Genomic DNA, 20,284 nt, shown 5'->3' on the forward strand with positions numbered 1-20,284 from the left:
ACTCAGCAGGCCCAGGAATGGAACTCAAGAACTCATGTTTTAAATCTCTTTTCTGCACTGCTTCCCTAAAGCAGAGTTTAAAATGGAATATTGAATAAGTTGATTCATTACATATACTTTATCGCATTTGGTAATTACAGTAGTGGTATATTTGAAGGGTAATAGAACGTGTCAATTTCTTTTTCAAGTGCCATTTACTTTGACTGCAATACTAATTCTTTGTGGTTCTCAGCTTTTAATTCCCTGATTAATCTTCCTGAGGTTCCTCTTGTGACCCCTCTATTTTTGTTTCTGTTTTAAACGCTGGTTCAACATGACCTCAGAGTTTTTAAAAAATCTATTCCTGATTCCCTAGGTAGTTTCATCAACCACCTGAATGCAAATGGTCCTCCATCAAATCCCCAGAGCTGAACCTCACAAGTTCCTGATCTGTACCCTCCATCTCCTAGAAACATCCAGCTGGTGTCCAGTGCACAGTATGGGTTTCTTATTTGCTTTTGCTCCCAAACATTCCCTTCTCTTTCTCTCATTTATTTACCCACTAAATCAATAAATCTTTATTGAGCGTCATGTCCTGCTTTTCATGTTACAGATGTAGTGCTGAGGGAAATGTATACTTCTGGATTTGAATTTGAGCAAGTGACTGACTACATGCTAATAAGCATGTAACTGTATTACCAAGCCCAAGCTTATTCTGCTCACCACACGACAGGCCAATAAATCAGAAGATGAGTTGGATCAAGGAATAATGACTTTAATCAGAAAGCTAGCTGACCGAGAAGATGGCAGACTAGCATCTCGAAAAACCATCTTCTGTCAGTCTGAATTCGGGGTCCTTTTATACAAAAGAGGGGGAGAGGCCAAATGTGGCACCAACCAATGGCTGAGTGGGGTCTCTATAGCTCATGCCTGCCCCACCCCTGTTACAGACAAAGAGCCCAGAATTCAACCCAAATGGAGGTAGTCAGTTAATTTATGAAAAGGGGCCAAGGACACACCAAGGGGAAGGACAAAAGTCCCCACAATAAACGGGGCTGGGAAACCTGGGCACCACATACCACATGTCATCTACATCACACACAAAACTGACTAAGAACCCAGTTTTCCACATCAAGCCTTCCTGGGTCCTCTGAAGACGGAACTCCCCCTCCCCCACTCCAAGCAGTCAGTGGCACACAGAAAGCTACTCCCCACTTTTCCTCACTTCTCCTTCCTTTTTCCTCACCTTTTCCTCCTGGTGTCACCTGTGTCCTCAGGAAACCAAGCTTCTGTCAGTGTGGATGCAGCCCTACTTTATCAGGAAGCCTAAGCCCCATTTGGTCTTGAAGAACCAGACTCCCATTCAGTGTGGACACAGCCCAGTGTTGTCCTGAAGCCAAAACCCCAGTGAATCCTAAGAAGACTGAGCTCCTGTCTGCAGAGACACTGACCCAGGCATCCCTGCCGAAGCCCTGGAGGTGCCTGAGGAGACGGAACTCATTTCAGCTGCCTGAGGAACCAAGTCCAAAGGTGGAATGCGCGTGCGCATTAGGTCAGAGAGGCGAGCTCGGCCCACTGTGGGCAGTGCGGGCACTGCAGGCCCTGCCTTCCTCACAGCTCACTGGATGCTGGACTCCCTGACGGCAGAACAGCTGAATCTGTTCAACTTGGGGCAGTCGCACTGAGATGGAGACTATATCCCATAACTTTTCTAAAAATAGTTAAGGAACAGATGCAAAGTTTACAACTTGCACCAAATACACTCAAAATTATTCATAGATACATTTTAAATTCAAAATGAATCAAAATTTCAGGAGAAAACATCAAAGAAAATCAACACGAGCTTGGTTTTGGTCATGTAGATCATGAGCTTTGAGCTTTAACACACAACACAAAAAAGCAATCCAGAAAGATAAACAAGGAATATGATGGACTTCATAAAGTTAAAGATTTTGACTCTGTGAAAGACCTTATTCAGAAAGTCAAAAGGCAAGTCACCAACTGGGAGAAAAACAGTTGCAAACACATATGTAGTAAAAATTTGTCTCAAAATAAAAAACAATAACACAGGGCTTCCCTGGTGGCACAGTGGTTGAGAGTCCGCCTGCTGATGCAGGGGACACGGGTTCGTGCCCCGGTCCGGGAAGATCCCACATGCCACAGAGCGGCCATGGCTGCTAAGCCTGCGTGTCCGGAACCTGTGCTCCTCAACGGGAAAGGCCACAGCAGTGAGAGCCCCACGTACCACAAAAAAAACCCAAACCAAACAAAAACAGGAAAAAACAAAAAAAAAAACAAAAAAAATCCATTTAAAATAGATGTACGTCTATTAAAAATAGATTATACGTGACATGATACTCTATATAGAAATTGCTGAAGGCAACACCCAAAAACAAATAGAATTCATTGGGAAATTTAGTTAAGTTGCAGGATACAAAATTAACCTACAGAAGTCAGTTGAGGCCTCAGAGAGATGGAGAGGGAGGAAGGGGAAGAGGGCCAGTTATGCTTACACCTAACTCTCACCCTGACTACACTCGCCACTTACATTCAACATGGTCTAGGAAGTCCTGGCCATAATAATTAAATGGAAAAAAAAAAAAAAAAGAGGAATCCGATGGCAGAGGAAAAAGTTAAACTGTCACTCTTTGTAGATGCCCTGATACTCTGTATAGGAAATGCTGAAGGTGACACCTAAAAACAAATAGAACTCATCAGAAAACTCAGTTTAAGTTGCAGGATACAAAATTAATCTACAGAAATCGATTGCATTTCTATACACTCACAAAAAGCTATCAGAATGAGAAATTAAGTAAACAACCCCATTGACAATGACATTAACAAAAATGAAATACCTAGGAGTACATCTAACCCAGGAGGTAAAAGAGCCATACTCAGAAAACTGGAAGACATTGATGAAAGAACATGGAGATGACACAAACAAATGGAAAGATATACTGTGCTCATTGAGCAGAAGAATTTGTACTGGTAAAACGATTCCACACCCCCAAGGCAATCCAGAGATTCAATGCCATTCTTTTCAAAATATCAACGGATTTTTCTCAGAGGACTACAAAAAAGAATTCCAAAATGTGTATGGAAACACAAAAGAACCTAAATAGACAATACAATCTTAAGAAAGAAGGACAAACTTGGACATACCATGCTGCCTGATTTCAAAATATACTAGAAACCTAGACTCATCAAGACAGTATTACTTACTTACTTACAAGTAAGTATTACTTACTTTTATTCGCACAAAAGTAAGTAATACACATAGATCTATGGAACGAAACTGAGAGCCCAGAAAGAAACCCATGCTTATATGGTCAATTCATCTATGACAAAGGAGGTGAGAAGACACAATGGGGAAAAGATAGCCTCTTTAATAAATGGTGTTGGGAAAACCTGACAGCTACATGCACAAGAGTCACACTGGATCCCTTTCTCATACCATCTACAAAAACAACCTTAAAATAAATCGTATACTTCAATGTAAAACCTGAAGCCATAAAACTCCTAGAAGAAAACATAGGCAGTATGCTCTTTGACATCAGTCTTAGCAATATTTTTTTATTGTTCTTCTCAAACAAGGGAAAGAAAAGTAAAATAAACCAATGGGACTCCATCCAACTGAAAAGGTTTTCAACGGCAAAGGTAACCATCCACAAAACAAAAAGGCAGCATACTGAATGTGAGAAAATATTTGCAAACAATGTATCTGATAAGGGGTTCATATCCAAAATAGACCAAGAACTCACAGAACTCAACGTCCAAGAAACAAAAACCGTAACCCAAACCCTGACCCCTAACCCTAAACCAAACCCTGACTCTAAATCTAACTATATATATATATATATATATATACATGCATACATTCATACACATACCTACACACATGAGAGACAGAGGAAGAGAGAGAGACAGAAACATAGAAAGGCAGCAAGAGAGCAAGAGAACACAGGAGAGAGGAAATGAGTAAAAGACACAGACTTTTCCTAAATCCATCCATAGGCTAGAACCAATCACAGTGTCCATCCATTCTGGAGGGGTGGGGATTTATACAAGGATATGTGACCAGGAGGCTAGACTGCTGGGAGCCATTGTACAGGCAGCCCACCCCGGAGGCCAAGAGGAGACACTTGAACCAGGAGAACCTGGAAGATTGTAAACCAGAGGGGGCGATGTGTGAATTTTATTTACTTTCAATCCTCCCACAGGGGGACTGGGAAATAGGCAGGAAGGGGAGTGACTTTCTCTAGTCCCAGAGCAGACCCAGGCCTGTTTCAGTTGTTTTCTGTGCTACACCAGCCCTTTATGGAATACTTCCTTTGTTCAGTCTGTGCATGAGCTCCATGTGATACCATGAGCCCATGGTTTTTACAGGCACTGTAAGTGTTTATAGGTCTATACACCTGATGGCTTCCCTAGAATGTTGCCAGAATGGCTGCCACTATGCAGATGGGGAGACTAGGGTGGGCCTGAGAGGCCCATGGCATTTGTCCAGGGTCACATCATGGGTGAGGAGGAAAAACTGGGTCGGAAACCAGCTGTGTCAACAGAGCTGGACCCTAGCCACACCCAAGCCGCCCCACGGCTGCAGGTCAGGCTAGGTTGATGTCACAGCGTGTGGACATGGCATGGGGTGCAGAGGTGCCCTTGGGGAGCTTTGTATAAGGAAGAAGCCTGGGCAAGGGGACCCCAGGCAGTGACCTCACATCCTTGGCAATAGAGCCCAACAGAACGTGGAACCTGGGTAACCAGGCATCCACATCCTAGAGGAGCCCCATAACCAGCTCATGTGGTTGGAAACATGATTTTCTGTGTCCCAATATCCCAAGGCCATGGCCTCAGGAAAGGTCTCAGTGCCAGCGTCTTCCAATGCTGTCGACATTGGGTCAGGTCCCACCCCAGATGCCGTTGGCTCTTTGCCCAGAGGGACCCAAAGGTAAGCCAGGGAGGCCCCGAGCAGGCCACCCAAGCCAGGCCACAACTCTGATTCCACTTGGGTAGCCCTCTGTCTCTTCCCTGGATGTATGGAGGTGGGGGCTTCTGTGGGGTGGGTCTGCCTCAAGCAAGAACAGGCCGATGAGGGGTCAGAAACCTGGTGGGCTGGTCATGTCTACACTCCAAGTCCAAGATGGCTGGACAGGATGGGAAGAGAGAGCCCAGACAGCGCCTTTCTGCCTGAGGGTTGTTCTAAGCCCTCTAGGTGGATCTCTTTCCTCCCGGGTAGATATGTGAGCAGACACAGGTCTGTGCCTGATCTGGGAGCAGAAGGTCGAGTGGGCAGAAGAAGCAGCGATAATGGCCGGGCGATGCCCTGATCCCGCCAGGCTGGGCTGGCTGCTGGTCACTGTCATTGCAAAGCCCCCCATAGGAGATCGGCAAGGAGTTCCAATTAGGACACCTGATCCATCTCCCCAAGTGAGGAGCTGAGGCGTGCCACACTGCCAGTAAGGGCTCACCCAGCTTCCATGTGAGTGTGGCCATGGAGGGTCCTCCACCACCACAGCCCAGAGGTCAACGGGGAGGGCCTCCTGTCCAGACACCTCCCACAGTGTCCAGAAGCCCCAGGCTTCCACAGGGCTGGAGCACTGTGTCAACCTTCCCCTGAGTCAGCTGGAGGATCTGGAGCCCACCAAGGCAGAGCACAAAGGTGAGAAGGCTGGGGGTGGGGTGCATGAGAATTCTGGGCCACACAGAGAGGAGTGTCCAGAGGCTGGTGTTTGGCCCAAAGCAAGGGCTGGCCTCAGACCATCCATCTGGTGGTGGACTTCAGTCAGAGAAGACCTCCTGTGTGAGTTCCTGGGCTGGGAATTCTCTGGAAAGCTCTGGGAAGAGTTCTGTCCTTGGAAAGGCACATGGAAAGGCAGGCATGTGGATAAAATTTACTTCTCTCACAGGTCCAGCTGGAGACCCAGTGCCAGATGATGATTTGCCAACTGGGAAGGGAGAACATGTACCTGCTTTTGCAGGAGACCGAGATCCAGATGGTGGTTTACCACCTCTGTAGAGAGGACCTTCAACTGCTTCTGCAGGAGACCCAGAGCCTGATCAAAATTCACCACCCCTGCAGAGCCTGCACTGCTTCCTGCAGGAGACCCAGAGCTATTTCAGAAATCATCATCCCCACAAGCAAAGCCACCTCTGCCACCATCATTGCTGTCAGCTCCCAATCTACACCATCAACCTGCTCCCCCACCTGAAATTTACTTTCCTTCCCTGTATTTGTTTGTGTTTGGGTCTTTTTAAGTTTTATATTTAGTTTTATCTATTCTTCCACATTTTTATGGCATACTCTACTTAAGTGTAAAGTAATAAAATTTAAATACCAACATTTTCTATTTTCAGTTGCAGTTCAGGAGCGTTAAGTACATTCACAATGCAGTATAACCATCACCACTTTCTAGTTGAAGACTGTTTCATTCCCCAAAGTAAAACCCTGTATCCCAAGCACGCACTCCCCATTCTTCCCTCCCGCAGCCTCTCACACCCCTAATCTTTTCTCTGCTTCTTTACTTCTTCTGGATGTTTCCTATAAATGAAACCATACAAAAGTTGGCTTTTTGTGTCTGTGCACTTATTTTAAGAGGGAACTGGTGAATATTTTTGTTTTTATTTGAAATAGCATTTTGGCTGTTTGAGAGGGAAATCCAGGTGGATTAAAGAGGGGATGTACAAAACGAAGACCTTTTAGTAAATACGTGCATAATCTCAGGGTAGACACTGCTAAGTGTGACACCAGAGCCAGAAGTCAGAAAGGAAATGTTTAGCTCTTCTTGTGGCAAAAACACACCAAAAAAACTGGAAAAGCATTCCTCATAACCCAAGGCCAGAGAAAGGCGGATAAGACTTGTACACTGAAAACAACAATAGCTTGATGAAAGAAATTAAGAAAGGCCTAAATTCATGGGAAATAATCCCATATTCATGGATCAGAAGGCTTAATTCCGTGAAGATGGCAGTATTCCACAAATAGATCTAAAGATGCAAAGAATCCCTATCCAAATCCCAGGTAGTGTTTTGCAGAAATTGACAACCAATCTAAACTTCATGTGGAAAATGCAAAGGGCTCGGAATGGATAGATCAAGGAATCTTGAAAAAGAAGAACAAAGTTGGAGGTATGGAAAGCCAGGCAGAACCCCAAGGTTGGTAGAAAGACAACTGAAGCTGAAGATACTTGAGATTCAACTGATGCAGAACAAAAGGCTTCTTGGAGCTCCCCTCATCTGAGTAAGAGCTGAAACTTCTGAGAAATGACCACAGCCAATATATTCTCTCTTCAGGGTGGCTTCTATTCCAGGAGAAGGACCAAGAGTAACCCTACCATAAATCCCTCTGTGGGGTGTTTTATGGTGTTGAAGAAAATGCAAAGATCACTCATCCATGGACAAACATAACAAACTTTCTTAAATCTCATTGTTTTGCAAATAACCTGTTAGTCTTTCCTGAAGAAACCTATCTGTTCTTCCCATAGAAGCCAATTCTCCCCTCTCCTTTTCCCCTAGTAAGTTAGGTTGATAAGCCTTTAACTTTCACAATTTAACATGTGAGTGACTTTTTGGATTGGCTCCTGTGTGCATAGAAATAAACCTTTTCTCTTGTTCATATTTTCTTTATTTTGGCTGTTTTGGGGAGTGACACTGGATCATGGGGGATGCTCTTTTTTCATCTTCTTTAGTGAAAACATTTTGTCCATGGTTAAGCTATAAAAAGGCTTCTTGGTTTTGAGTCATATTTGGAATAGGTATACCTTTGGAACCCCCCTGGCAGGAAGAAACATCTTCAGTACTGCCAGGAGAATTTACTGGTTGTCTTGACCAAACACCTGATAAGATGATATTTGCAAGGATTTTATTTTAAAGGCTTTCACCCTAGAACAAAGATCCTATTCAAACCTCTTTGATGATCAAACTGAAAGAAAGATGAAGGAGTATCATGGCTAGCCTAAGATCACTTCCTTAACAGAACAAGAGAATGGAAATCAGATTTAGAGAAAAAATTGAAATCCACCATCAACCCTCCCACCCATTTATACAGTGTGTTCATGCAGTCTTCCAGATGGCCCCCTGGAGAAAATCCTCACCAAGATCCCAAATGGACAGATCCTGGTCCAGAACCACCTGCTAATTTTCAGAACTTGACCCAGTTGGAGGGTAGCTATTCTGACTATTCCGGCCTGAGAGGAGCTCTTTGTGAGTTCTCCTCTGCTAAGACCACCTGGCTAAAGTAGAACCACACGCTCTGAGGGAGAGAGAGCACATGGAGCCTTTGCAGAAGGATCCATGAAAACATCCAAAGGCACAGAGCTCTAAATCTGGACACAGGAATCTTCTGATTTACATCTTAGTTGGAAATCTTCTCCTTGATATAAAGAGTCAACTTCAAGATAGTGAAGTTGGATGGGCAGGTCAGCCTCTTGAATATGCAATTCCTTGAAAAATTAAAAAACAACCATCCTTCCTTTACTAATCTCGTCGATACAGAAACAGAAATGTTGTTCTAGGGGGAATTCAAAGCCCACCCACCCTTCTTAACGATATTAAAGTCTCCATGTTCTTCTCAGGTCAAGGTATTGGGAAAATAACTGTTCTGCACTCAAGAAAGAAGAAAAACTTAGATAGTAATTTCCCTACACCTCTGATAATAGGATATATGCCCCAGAAGCTCTTTAAAGTGCTTACGTCCTTCCTCAGGCCCTTCTGCCAGCAACAGCTGTGTCGTCCACGTCCTGAGAACCAAGTCTTTAAACGTGAACATGCAAAGAAATAATTCTAACTTGAGAGTGCCTTGCTACCTGAGACTGAAAAGAAAAATGCTGATAGTAGACAAACTGGATATTTTTATCCACTCAGATGGATTTTCAAAACTAACAAGATTGCCACAAGGTTTTTCCAAAAATTCCTTTGACCAGAATTTAGTCCACAGCCTCCATAAGATTACATATCAGGGCAAATCTAAATCTGAAAAGTCCTCTCTGCAGATATTAGTAAAAAATCTTTATCTTTCACCAAGCAAGTAATCATTCTTGGTCCATCTTCCAGAAACACAGTTCACAGCCTACTCTTTTATATAAACAGATGATTCTGGATTATGCAGTTTTACTGACTCATGGCTAAAATTTTGGAAAGAAGTTATATCTAGTGGCATTTGTATTATTATTCTTTGTCTTTTATTACTAGGGATGGAGGTGGGGAGGCCTCAATCAAGAACCTGGGAGGGAAAGTTACTTTTCCCATATGCATACAATGGAATACTATTCAGAAATAGAAAGGAATTAACCATCAACCATGCAAAAAACGTGGGTGAATCCCACATGTATATTGCTAAGTGAAAGAATTCAGTCTGAGGAGGCTTCACACTGTAGTGCTCCATTTCTGTGACATTCTGGAACAGGTGAATCAGAGATGGTAAACAGGTTATGGTGTGGGGGTTGAAATATTCCATGTGATACTTAAGTGATGGATACCTTCCATGAGGCATTAGTCTAAACCCATGGATTTTTACAACCCAACGAGTAAATCATAATATATTCAAATTTAGTTTTTAAATTTTTTAGGATATGGGAGTGTCACAGGATGGAATAGAGAATGTGACAAAGAATCTAACTTGTTTAGAAATGTATGAAAAAAACTCACTGTTGGGTGGCGGGGCAAAAGATATTTGACCTAATTAACTATGGAAAAGACTGGAATCTTGTAGAACAAAGGCAAATTGTGCCATCCATAAATACTGGACTCTGTAAGTTCTTTCCCATGGTGGTAGGAGTTAACAATACTGAAACTACTATATCTGTAATCCAGAATGGAGTAAGCAGTGAATTCAATGGAGGATAAATGGTGGAAATCAGATTTCTTACTGTTGGAGTGGGAGGTTACAGACAAGCAAAGAAGGTTACGATACCCACGTAAAAATGGATAGATTTCATTTCCTCAATTTTAAAAACTTTTGTTCATCAAAAGGTGCTATCCAGAAAGTGAAAACATAACCTACAGAATGGAACTAAATATTTGTACATGATATATCTGACAAGAGCCTGTTCTTCAGAATACATCAAGAACTTTTACAAATCGTCAACAACAAGAAGACAACCCAATTGTTTGAATAGAAAGGGACTTGAACATACCCTTCTCCAGAAAAGAAATGCAAATGGTCAACAAGCACATAAAAAGATGTGCACAAGAAGAAAGGAAACCCACGAGGTGGAACTATGTCAGAGGAAAGCAAGAACCCATGGAAAGAGCTTTCAGTAGCAAAGCAGGAGTGAACTGAACAACCAAATACTGTTCTGCTGAATTGTAACCAAAAGCTTAGAATAATGATCTGGGTGGAGTGTCCACCCTGTTAAAAATAAATTTTATATATATATATATATATATATATATAGAGAGAGAGAGAGAGAGAGAGAGAGAGAGAGAGAGAGAGAGAGAGAGAGAGTGTTTGTGTGTTTCATGAGAACTGTTGAATGAACTGTGAGGAAGAACTCCAAATAGTTGATGTAGATACTCAGTCATTCATTAAGGGGGTGGGGCTATCTCCCCTGTCCTGAAGTGTGGGGGCCGCATAGTGACTTCATCTTAAAGGAGATACACAGTGCAGACTTAAGGAAAAAGTGATGTCACAGTGGGGGAAACCTTACAAACAGTACCTAAGCCAGGAAGACAAAGTTAACATGAACAGTGATAAGTTGCTTTGATGTATGTTCCCGTGATATAAAGTCATGAGAAAGCACTTAACCTCTGGGATCTGCTTCCTCAAAACCCATGAGTCTATTCTAATCACAAGAAAAACAGCAAGTAAATCTCAGTGTGGGACAGGCTACAAAATACCTAACTGTCTCCTCCTGAACACTGTCTAGGTCACTGAGAGAAGGATAGTGTAAGAAAATGTCAAAGCCAAAGAGATCCGAAAGTGACATGATGAGTCAATGCCATGTGATACCCTGGATGTGATCCTAGGGCAGAAAAACGGAGAATAAAAGGAACCTGAATAAAATATGGGTTTTAGTTCATAGTAAGGTATCCATATTTGTTCATTGATTGTGACAGTTCTGTAGAAAACTAGAATGAGAGGTGAAATTAAAAGTTAAATAAGAACAAGCTACTGCATCAACCTGTAAATCTAGAATAAAAGGGTGATTTCCTCATAACACACAAACAAAATTAACCCTCAGGTATGGAAAATACAAGCAGACCCATTAACCATCCTATGACCCTTTCTCCCTGATCATTTCCAAAGAAGATAAAATACTGAAGCATAAATTAATACAATTTTTAATTTACCTACTCTTGGCTATTACTGTAGAGAGTCTAATAATATTGGGATCTGTTGAAAAACGTGTTTGCCACGTTGAAAAATTGTGCAATGAAGGACACATATGCCAGTATAATTATAAAATGGTGTATTCATAAATGTGCTAGTCTCCTTTGGAATGCTGACATTTGGTGGTTTACAATCTCCTACTTCCTAATTTTCACTAGAAATTAAGGTTATAAAGGGTAAGAATTCTAATATATTTACATGAACTATTGGGAATAATAAGGGTGAAGTAAAAACTGTGTTCAAAATATGCAAAGAAAATAAATTGGTTTTTGGTAAGGAAGAGTAAAAAAGGTATTATGGATGTGGTTTTGGTGAGGTGAAAGAACAGGTTGTTTTTGCCCTAAAATAATTTAGAGGTTGTGTCAGTGATCCAGAATGCATAAGAGGGATTAGGGACAAGAGCCTGAATGGGAAAATAAAGTTGTAACAGGTCTGTGGAAAAGAGAGAAACTTGGATGATCAAGCCGGCTAAGATTGAATAAACTTATTTATAAGGTTTGTTTGTTTGTTTTTAATAAGGCCAACAGTGTAGGATGGAAAACTAGAATTTGCTTTATCTCTGTCAAAATGACAAAGTTTCTTGTATTATCAGTCTGTTTTAATAAGAGATTGGAAAAGATTTTTCTTTACCCTTTGAGTAATCTGCCTAGGAAACAACTATTTTGTGTCTTAAAGTAGTTTCCTGTACTTCCTGTTGTCTTTATCGTGTCTTTGGTTAGTCAACAAAATCAAGAATTCTCTGTATTGAAAGAGATATGGTTTTTGGTTTTTGTTCTTTTACAAACATATAACTTTTTTTTTTTGCCTTTGAAATATTTTATTGTCACTTTGGTTAAATAGATAAGAAGGATTGTTTCATAGTGATCTGTAATTCTATTTAATTAATGTTCAAACATTTTGACATTTTGGACAACATCCTGAATCAATTTCTAAATAAAGTTTTATTGACTTTGAACTGACTGAGATTTCCCAGAGGGCTCCTGGAAAATCTCAAAGGATTTCTTCTCACACCTTGTAAAAAGATAGATGTTAAACTAATTAGGTTTACTTGATATACTAAATTACACAGAAAGCACTGTCAAACAAGAAGCAGTGTTTATGAAGGAGGATGATGGAGGTGAAGGTACACGTTACCCGGGAGGAAATTAAGAAGGAGCCAGAGAAGCCCATCAATAAAGAGAAGACATTCCTGCTGCTGCTGTGTGTCTTCACCACCAGTAACTTCTCGCACCACGGAATGGACACGTTCTCCTGCAGAAATGTACAATCCAGTGAGCTACAGAGCTACACTTGGTTGAATGCAACCTTGAAAGAACTGACTCGTTTAGTAAAAGAAGTCTACCCAGGAGCTAGAAAGGGTACATAGATCAATTTTGCAACTGTTTTATGGAACTTAAAAGATTCAGATGTCAAATAAGAAGACTGGCAGCACCATGTCTAGGAGAAAGAAGACTGATGATTCTGTAACCCTGCAGTCTCAGAAGTTCCCTGTAGGAGATCACTTTGACATAACAATCACCCCTCTAAATGGGGCACTTCCTCCTTCTGACTATATGCAACCCTATTAAATTTTATTTAAAATTTCTTATGAAAAAAAGGAATGTTTAATCTTCTTTAGTTTATATTTTTATGGATATATGCTATTAATATGTTTCCAAAATTGTATAAATTTCCTAGAAATATGTCAATGTCTTTGTTGTCCATGAAATGTCCAGTTATAATGTAATTAGTCATAATTCCAGTTATTATCTTAAAATGTTATGTCACTGAAACAATCAAATTTCCTAGTCAGTTGCATTAAAGTGAACTCTCATCAGGTCTTTAATCCTGACCATCTTAAGCCTTTTGTCATTCATAGTTATCCTTTTACTCTGATGCTTTCTGAAAGCTCTTACAGTCAGTTACACACAAATGTGCTTCATCGTCAACAAAAAAGGAAAGATTTAGTGGAGACGTTGATGTGTTGCTGAACTGCTGACCCCAAATCAAGCAAAATAAGAGTGAATTACATGTGACTGAATGAACTGATAAAGATGATTATAATTTTTCTAAACTTTTGTTTGAAACATGCTGGTTCTTTAATGACTTATATTCCAGATTAAGAAACCATCTTGCCCTTTTTTTAACAAGCTATCTATAACTTGCAACAGTTTAATACATTAAGCTTTTGTAAATTAAAAATAATATACATTTATCTTTTCTCTCTCCCTGATCCCTCTGGAATTTAGCAACTATTACTGAATACAGTTCACCCTTGAGTAACATGGGTTTGAACTGCATGGGTTCACTTATATGCAGATATTTTTTTCCCTTGTAAATATTACAGTACCACACGACCTGGGGTTTGTTGAATCCAAGGGTTCAGAACTGCAGATATGTTTTCCTTTATTCATCCATCCATTTCCAAATATTTGCCAAGTGCTCACTAGAGATTGGCACTGAGCTTAGTCAGTGGAGATGCTGTAATGAAAAGAAGGAATGTGCTCATTGTCCTAAGGGAAAATGCATGGTGGGAAGCAGACATTAAACAAGTAATAACAGTAAGAACCATATACATCAAATGGGATAACTGCTATAATGGACTGACAGATACACACTAGTAAATATGAAATAGACAACAAGGACCTACTGTATAGCACAGAGAACATAATGTATATATAACTGAATCATTTTGCTGTACACCTGAAACACAACATTGTAAATCAACTAAACTTCAATTTTTAAAAGTGCAGGTTGTTAAAAGGGCAGTCTTGAGTCACTCTTTAGTGATTTAACCTCTTAGACATAACTCGTTGAATGGAAAGGAAGGAATCCAAGCCACGTAGATCACTTAGAGTGTATGCTGGTCATTCTTCTTTTGCCTCTGCCCCATCTCTTATCTCCTTACCCTGCAATTCTGTTCCTTTTTTATCCTTCCCTGCCCTGCTCTGTGTCCAGGGGGCTGACCAGTATCAACTTACTGGGATTCCCTTGCCCTCTGGCTGCCAGTGGTTCTGGAGTATGGAGCACAGAGGTCTAGATGTTACTTTGTTCTCTCTCTGCCTCATCACTGTGGATTTTTCAGTGGATGGGTCTGTCTTTAACTACAGCTCTTTTGGGGAAAAACCTCATCCTACAGTCTTCCCTCTTCTTTCTCCCTCTGACCTAGTGACGTTAGAAACCTCCTCCTGTTGCTAGATCTTGGGTGCCTTAATCTCCATTACTGGTTCTTTAATTTTTTCCTCCATCACTCTCAAACCGCCCTTAATTAAATTCTGCTGAAAAATAACAGCCAAGTAAGCCCTCTGTTTTCTGCTGAGACTCTGAATGATACAGAGTGCTTCTCTATTAATTTGCAATTAGAACCAAGAGGATTAACTGTATTCTTCTTTTCATGGCAATGAAGTTATTTGCATAAATTCTATAACAATCTATTCTCCTTGTAACAGGACACAATTAGAAACATCGATTTATTACCAAGGCTTTGCCTGAAATGTCATATTTAGAAAGATGTAGATAGAACCAAACCATTTTCAGGAACTATGTTGATTTTGTGGGGTCAATGCTTACAAAGTCCCTTGAAAATAACTGGTCTGGTACCTGGCTTACAGGGTTCCCAGGCTTACCCTGTGAAGTGAGGAAAGGAGTTCACTTCCTGACAAACTCAGGAACCTTAGGCTATTTGGGGGACATTGAGAAGAGAGAAGTTCACCCAAATCGAGGTATTGCAGGGGAAATATGATGGTGAGTCCATGGCTTGGCTTCCTAGACTTGAGAGGCTTTTAAAAATTGAATCTGATAGAAAGCCCAGAAATATACCCAGGCACTGATGGTCAACTAATCTATGACAAAGGAGGCAAGGATATATAATGGAGAAAAGACAGTCTCTTCAATAAGTGGTGCTGGGAAAGCTGGACAGCTACATGGAAAAGAATGAAATCACAACATTCTCTCACACCATATACAAAAATAAACACAAAATGGATTAAAGACCTAAATATAAGACCAGATACTAGGGGCTTCCCTGGTGGCGCAGTGGTTGAGAGTCCACCTGCCGATGCAGCGGACACAGGTTCGTGCCCGGTCCGGGAAGATCCCACGTGCCGCGGAGCGGCTAGGCCCGTGAGCCATGGCCGCTGAGCCTGCGCGTCCGGAGCCTGTGCTCCACAACGGGAGAGGCCACAACAGTGAGAGGCCCGCATATCCCAAATAAATAAATAAATAAATAAAAGACTGGATACTATAAAACTCCTAGACAAAAACATAGGGAGAACAATTTTTGACATAAATCGCAGCAACATTTTTTTGAATCCACCTCCTAGAGTAATGGAAACAAAAGCAGAAAGTAAACAAATAGGACCTAATAAAACTTAAAGGCTTTTTCACAGCAAAGAAAACCATAAACAAAACAAAAAACAGCATATGGAATGGGAAAAAATATTTGCAAATGATGCGACAAATGAGGGATTAGTTTCCAAAATATACAAACAGCTTAATATCAAAAAATGCATGGGGGCTTCCCTGGTGGTGCAGTGGTTACGCATCCGCCTGCCAATGTAGGGGACACAGGTTCGAGCTCTGGTTCAGGAAGATCCCACATGTCGCAGAGCAACTAAGCCTGTGCACCACAACTACTGAGCCTGCTCTCTGAAGCCCGCAAGCCACAACTACGGAGCCCATGTGCCACAACTACTGAAGCCCGCACACCTAGAGCCGATGCTCCACAACAAGAGAAGCCACCGCAATGAGAAGCCTGCGCGCCACAACGAAGAGTAGCCCCCACTCGCCACAACTAGAGAAAGTCCGTGCACAACAATAAAGAAACAAAGCAGGCAAAAGTAAAATAAATAAAATTTTTAAAAATCCGTGGGAGACCTAACTAGACATTTCTCCATAGAAGACATAGGGATGGCCAACAGGCACATAAAAACATCACTAATTATTAAAGAAATGCAAATCAAAACTACAATGAGGTATCACCGTACACTAGTCAGAATGGCCATCATCAAAATGTCTACAAATCATAAATTCTGGAGAGGATGTGGAGAAAAGAGAACCCTCCTACAGTGTTGGTGGGATTGTAAATTGGTACAGCCACTATGGAGAACAGTACGGACTGGAGGTTCCTTAAAAAACTAAAAATAGAGTTATCATATGACCCGGCAATCCCACTCCTAGGCATGTATCCTGAGAAAACAATAATTCAAAAAGATACATGTATCCCAATGTTCACAGAAGAACTATTTACAATAGTCAGGATATGGAAGCAACCTAAATGTCCATCGACAGAGGAATGGATAAAAAAGATGTGGTACATATACACAATGGGATACTATTCAGCCATTAAAAAAAGAATGAAATGATGCCATTTGCAGTAACATGGATGGACCTAGAGATTATTATACTAAGTGAAGTAAATCAGAGAAGGACAAATATCATATGATATCACTTATATGTGGAATCGAAAAAATAATACAAATGAGCTTATTTACAAAACAGAAATAGACTCACAGACATAGAAAAAAAACTTATGGTTACCAAAGGGGAAAGGAGGGGGAGGGATAAATTAGGAGTTTGGGAATAAAGTATACACACTATATATAAAATAGATGTATAGCACAGGGAACTATACTCAATATCTCGTAATAACCTATAATGGAAGAAAATCCAAATATATATATATATATGTAATATTTACAAATATATAAATATTTATAACTTAATCACTTTGCTGTATACCTGAAACTAACACAACATTGTAAATCAACTATATTTCAATAAATTTTTAAAATAAACAAATAAAAATTGAATCTGAGATTCCCTATTAACAGTTCCAGCAATACAAACTGCTCTGCTCTGAGAGATACCACAACAGTGACACGAATGTACGTGCTGTCACTGAAGGCACTCAAGCTGCAAACACATTGAATGATTTGCAGATTTTTTTTAAAACAACATTTTTGTTTTTTAGTTTTTAATTTTGGCTGTGCCAGGTCTTAGTTTTGGGATCTTCGTTGCAGCATGTGGGATCTTTAGTTGCAGCATGAAGGATCTTTAGTTGCGGCATGCAGGCTCATAGTTGCAGCATGCGAACTCTTAGTTGTGACATGTATGCAGGATCTAGTTCCCCGACTAGGGATCAAACCCGGGCCCCCTGCATTGAGAGTGCAAAGTCTTACCCACTGGACCATCAGGGAAGTCCCGATTTTCAGATATTAAATCATTCTTGCATCCCTAGAATAAATCCCACTTGATCATGGTGTATGATTCCTTTAATGTATTCTTTTTTTTTTTTTTTTTTTTACGGTACGCGGGCCTCTCACTGTCGCGGCCTCTCCCGTCGCAGAGCACAGGCCCCGGACGCGCAGGCTCAGCGGCCATGGCTCACGGGCCCAGCCGCTCCGCGGCATGTGGTATCTTCCCGGACCGGGCACGAACCCGTGTCCGCTGCATCGGCAGGCGGACTCCCAACCACTGCGCCATCAGGGAAGCCCTCTTTTAATGTATTCTTGAATTTGGTTTGCTAATATTCTGTTGAGGATTTTTGCATCTATGTACATCAAGGTCCTTCTTGATATTCTTAAAATCGGAATTTAAAATATTATCTCAGTGAAAAATTACAGGTAAATGCAAAAATATCAAGAAAGTGAAAGAGTCCTTAGAAATAAATGATAAGGAATAACAGATAAAAGGAACAAGGACTCAAAATAACTTACTTTCCATAAGAATTTTAGCTCTTCAGAGGAATTCTCATTAAAATCAATGTAAAAGGCAAGCTTTAGATTAAAATTTAAAACTTTTGGGGGTACTATATTTCCATGGTGAAATGGAAACGTAATTTATGTATAAGATATTAAGGAATACTGTTTTCAAAAACTTTTGATGACTTGGATAAGTACTAATATTAAGTGAAAAGGTAACTAGGAATATAGGATGATCGCATCTAATTTAGATGAAATATAGATATGCTGAGCGGTAGTTCTCAAATTTTTAAAAAGGTTTTAGTGTTAATACAATGGGAAGGATTCCATAAACATGCTTTGGTTTGATATTCTGTTTTCTTTCAACCAGACACACAGAGCTGCGATGCAGACCAGGTGTGACCAACACTTTCCCACGCCACCCCCAGTGCGTCCTGAGAGGCATTGACTTTCTGTCCTGGAGCCCAGTGCCTGACTCAGGGGCTCCATAAATGCTCCCTGATATACTGCACTTGGGAAGAAGCCTATTTTTCCATAGTGTGAAATAATAGGAAAATTACTTCCACTAGAAGATTCCCCCCTAAACGTTGAATCTTACAAATTTGGTTTTGATCTACCTGCAATCCTGTGAAGATATCTGAGTTTAGATGTGGCCTCCTTTTTTTTTTTTTTTTTTTTTTTTTTTGCGGTACGCGGGCCTGTCACTGTCGTGGCCTCTCCCGTTGCGGACAGGCTCCGGACGCGCAGGCTCAGCAGCCATGGCTCACGGGCCCAGCCGCTGTGCTGCATGTGGGATATTCGCGGACCGGGGCACGAACCCGTGTCCCCTGCATCGGCAGGCTGACTCTCAACCACTGCGCCACCAGGGAAGCCCTAGATGTGGCTTCTTTTGCAACAGAACCAGGGAACCCTGAGCACTCCTGTCATTTCTCATGTGACCACCAGAGGGCAGTGCGTGGCTGCTAGTGACAATCACACTGCCCCCCACCCCCCCCACCCCACCCCCCCGTCAAACCTTTTACAAACAGTCTTCCTCAGAACATGTTTTATAGCCTTAGAGCATTTCTTTGAGGATTATTTAATTTCCTTTTATTCTTCAAACCTTTGGAATCTAATGAAAACTCCTTACAAATAACAACTAAAGGTAATGCACTGGATGGGAGATGCCCCTCCTTACACAGGCAGACAGGTGAAATTATGTGTGTCTGAATGAGATGGACCCTTGCCTAACATAAAATTTAAAAATTCATCCAAAATGGATCAAAGACCTAAATTTAGGAGCTAAATCTATAAACTTATAGAAGACAACATAGGAGCAAATCTTCATGACTTTGGATTTGGAGTCGGTTTCTTAAAGGTGACACCTTTCATAAAGGGTCACCAACATGACTGCTTTCCATTTGGCTCTTAGTGTGCCTCAGGCCCCAGGCAAGAATTATACAGGTCATTTCTCCAGTAATTCTCCCAAAACCCATTAAGCAGTGCCAGTTATTTTCTCCATTTTAGAGATTGGGCCACTGAGGCTCACAGCCTTGCTCGATCTCCCAGCTAAGAAGAGGCTGAGCAGGGACCAGAGTGCAGTCTCTCTGCCCTTGGACCCTGCGCTCTCTCCACACTGCTCCTCCCTGGATTCCTCCAGAAATCGGATCCCCAAACCTTGAGAACTCACTGAGATCTGGGGCGGGGTCACCACTTATGCATGGAGCTTGGTTTTTTGGCCAGGAACGACCCACCCTGGCCACTGGGGGCCCTCGTGGTGCCAGGATCAGCCGATATCTGGGCAGAAGGAGGTCTCTCTATGGGCACCAAGAGTAAAGGTTGTTGTATTATCAGAGCTGAGAAGTCCCCCTGCAGCATCTGGTTGCAGCCTGCTTGTCAGGTGGGCCCTACAGGGGTCTACTGAACACTGGGTTCAAATCCTGCCGCTGCCGGTCTGTGGGGCAGAAAATGGGGCAGTTTATTTCGGCTCCATTCCCTCATCAGTCAAACAGGGACAGTGTTTCTACATTCTTCCTGGGGTTTTAAGAGATTCAATGAGACGATTCATGTCTGGAAAAGAGACCTAGGTAAGGACTGGATCATCCTTAGCTGTACCTGCTGATATGACCTCCCTGCAAGCCCTCTGCTGCCCTGGGCTCCCTGCCTCTGCCCACTTTGTTCCCTCTGCTGAGGACCCAGCTCCCTCAGACTCAGATGATTCTCCAGAAAGCCTTTTTCTCACTCCCATTGGCTGGGGTGTCCCTTGTCCTGCGGTGGGGAACAGCACTGGGGCTCACACCATCAGACTCAGGGCATCCCT

The 20,284-nt window shown here is 41.7% G+C and overlaps 1 pseudogene; it reads left to right on the forward strand.

The window, feature by feature from the left end:
• Window positions 1–19,020, forward strand: part of LOC141276709 (histone deacetylase complex subunit SAP18 pseudogene) — a 105,292-nt pseudogene extending 86,272 nt beyond the window's left edge.
• Window positions 19,021–20,284: the final 1,264 nt, after the last annotated feature.

This window comes from Tursiops truncatus, chromosome 16 (assembly GCF_011762595.2).
Source record: "Tursiops truncatus isolate mTurTru1 chromosome 16, mTurTru1.mat.Y, whole genome shotgun sequence".
In the NCBI taxonomy this organism is placed as follows: domain Eukaryota; kingdom Metazoa; phylum Chordata; class Mammalia; order Artiodactyla; family Delphinidae; genus Tursiops; species Tursiops truncatus.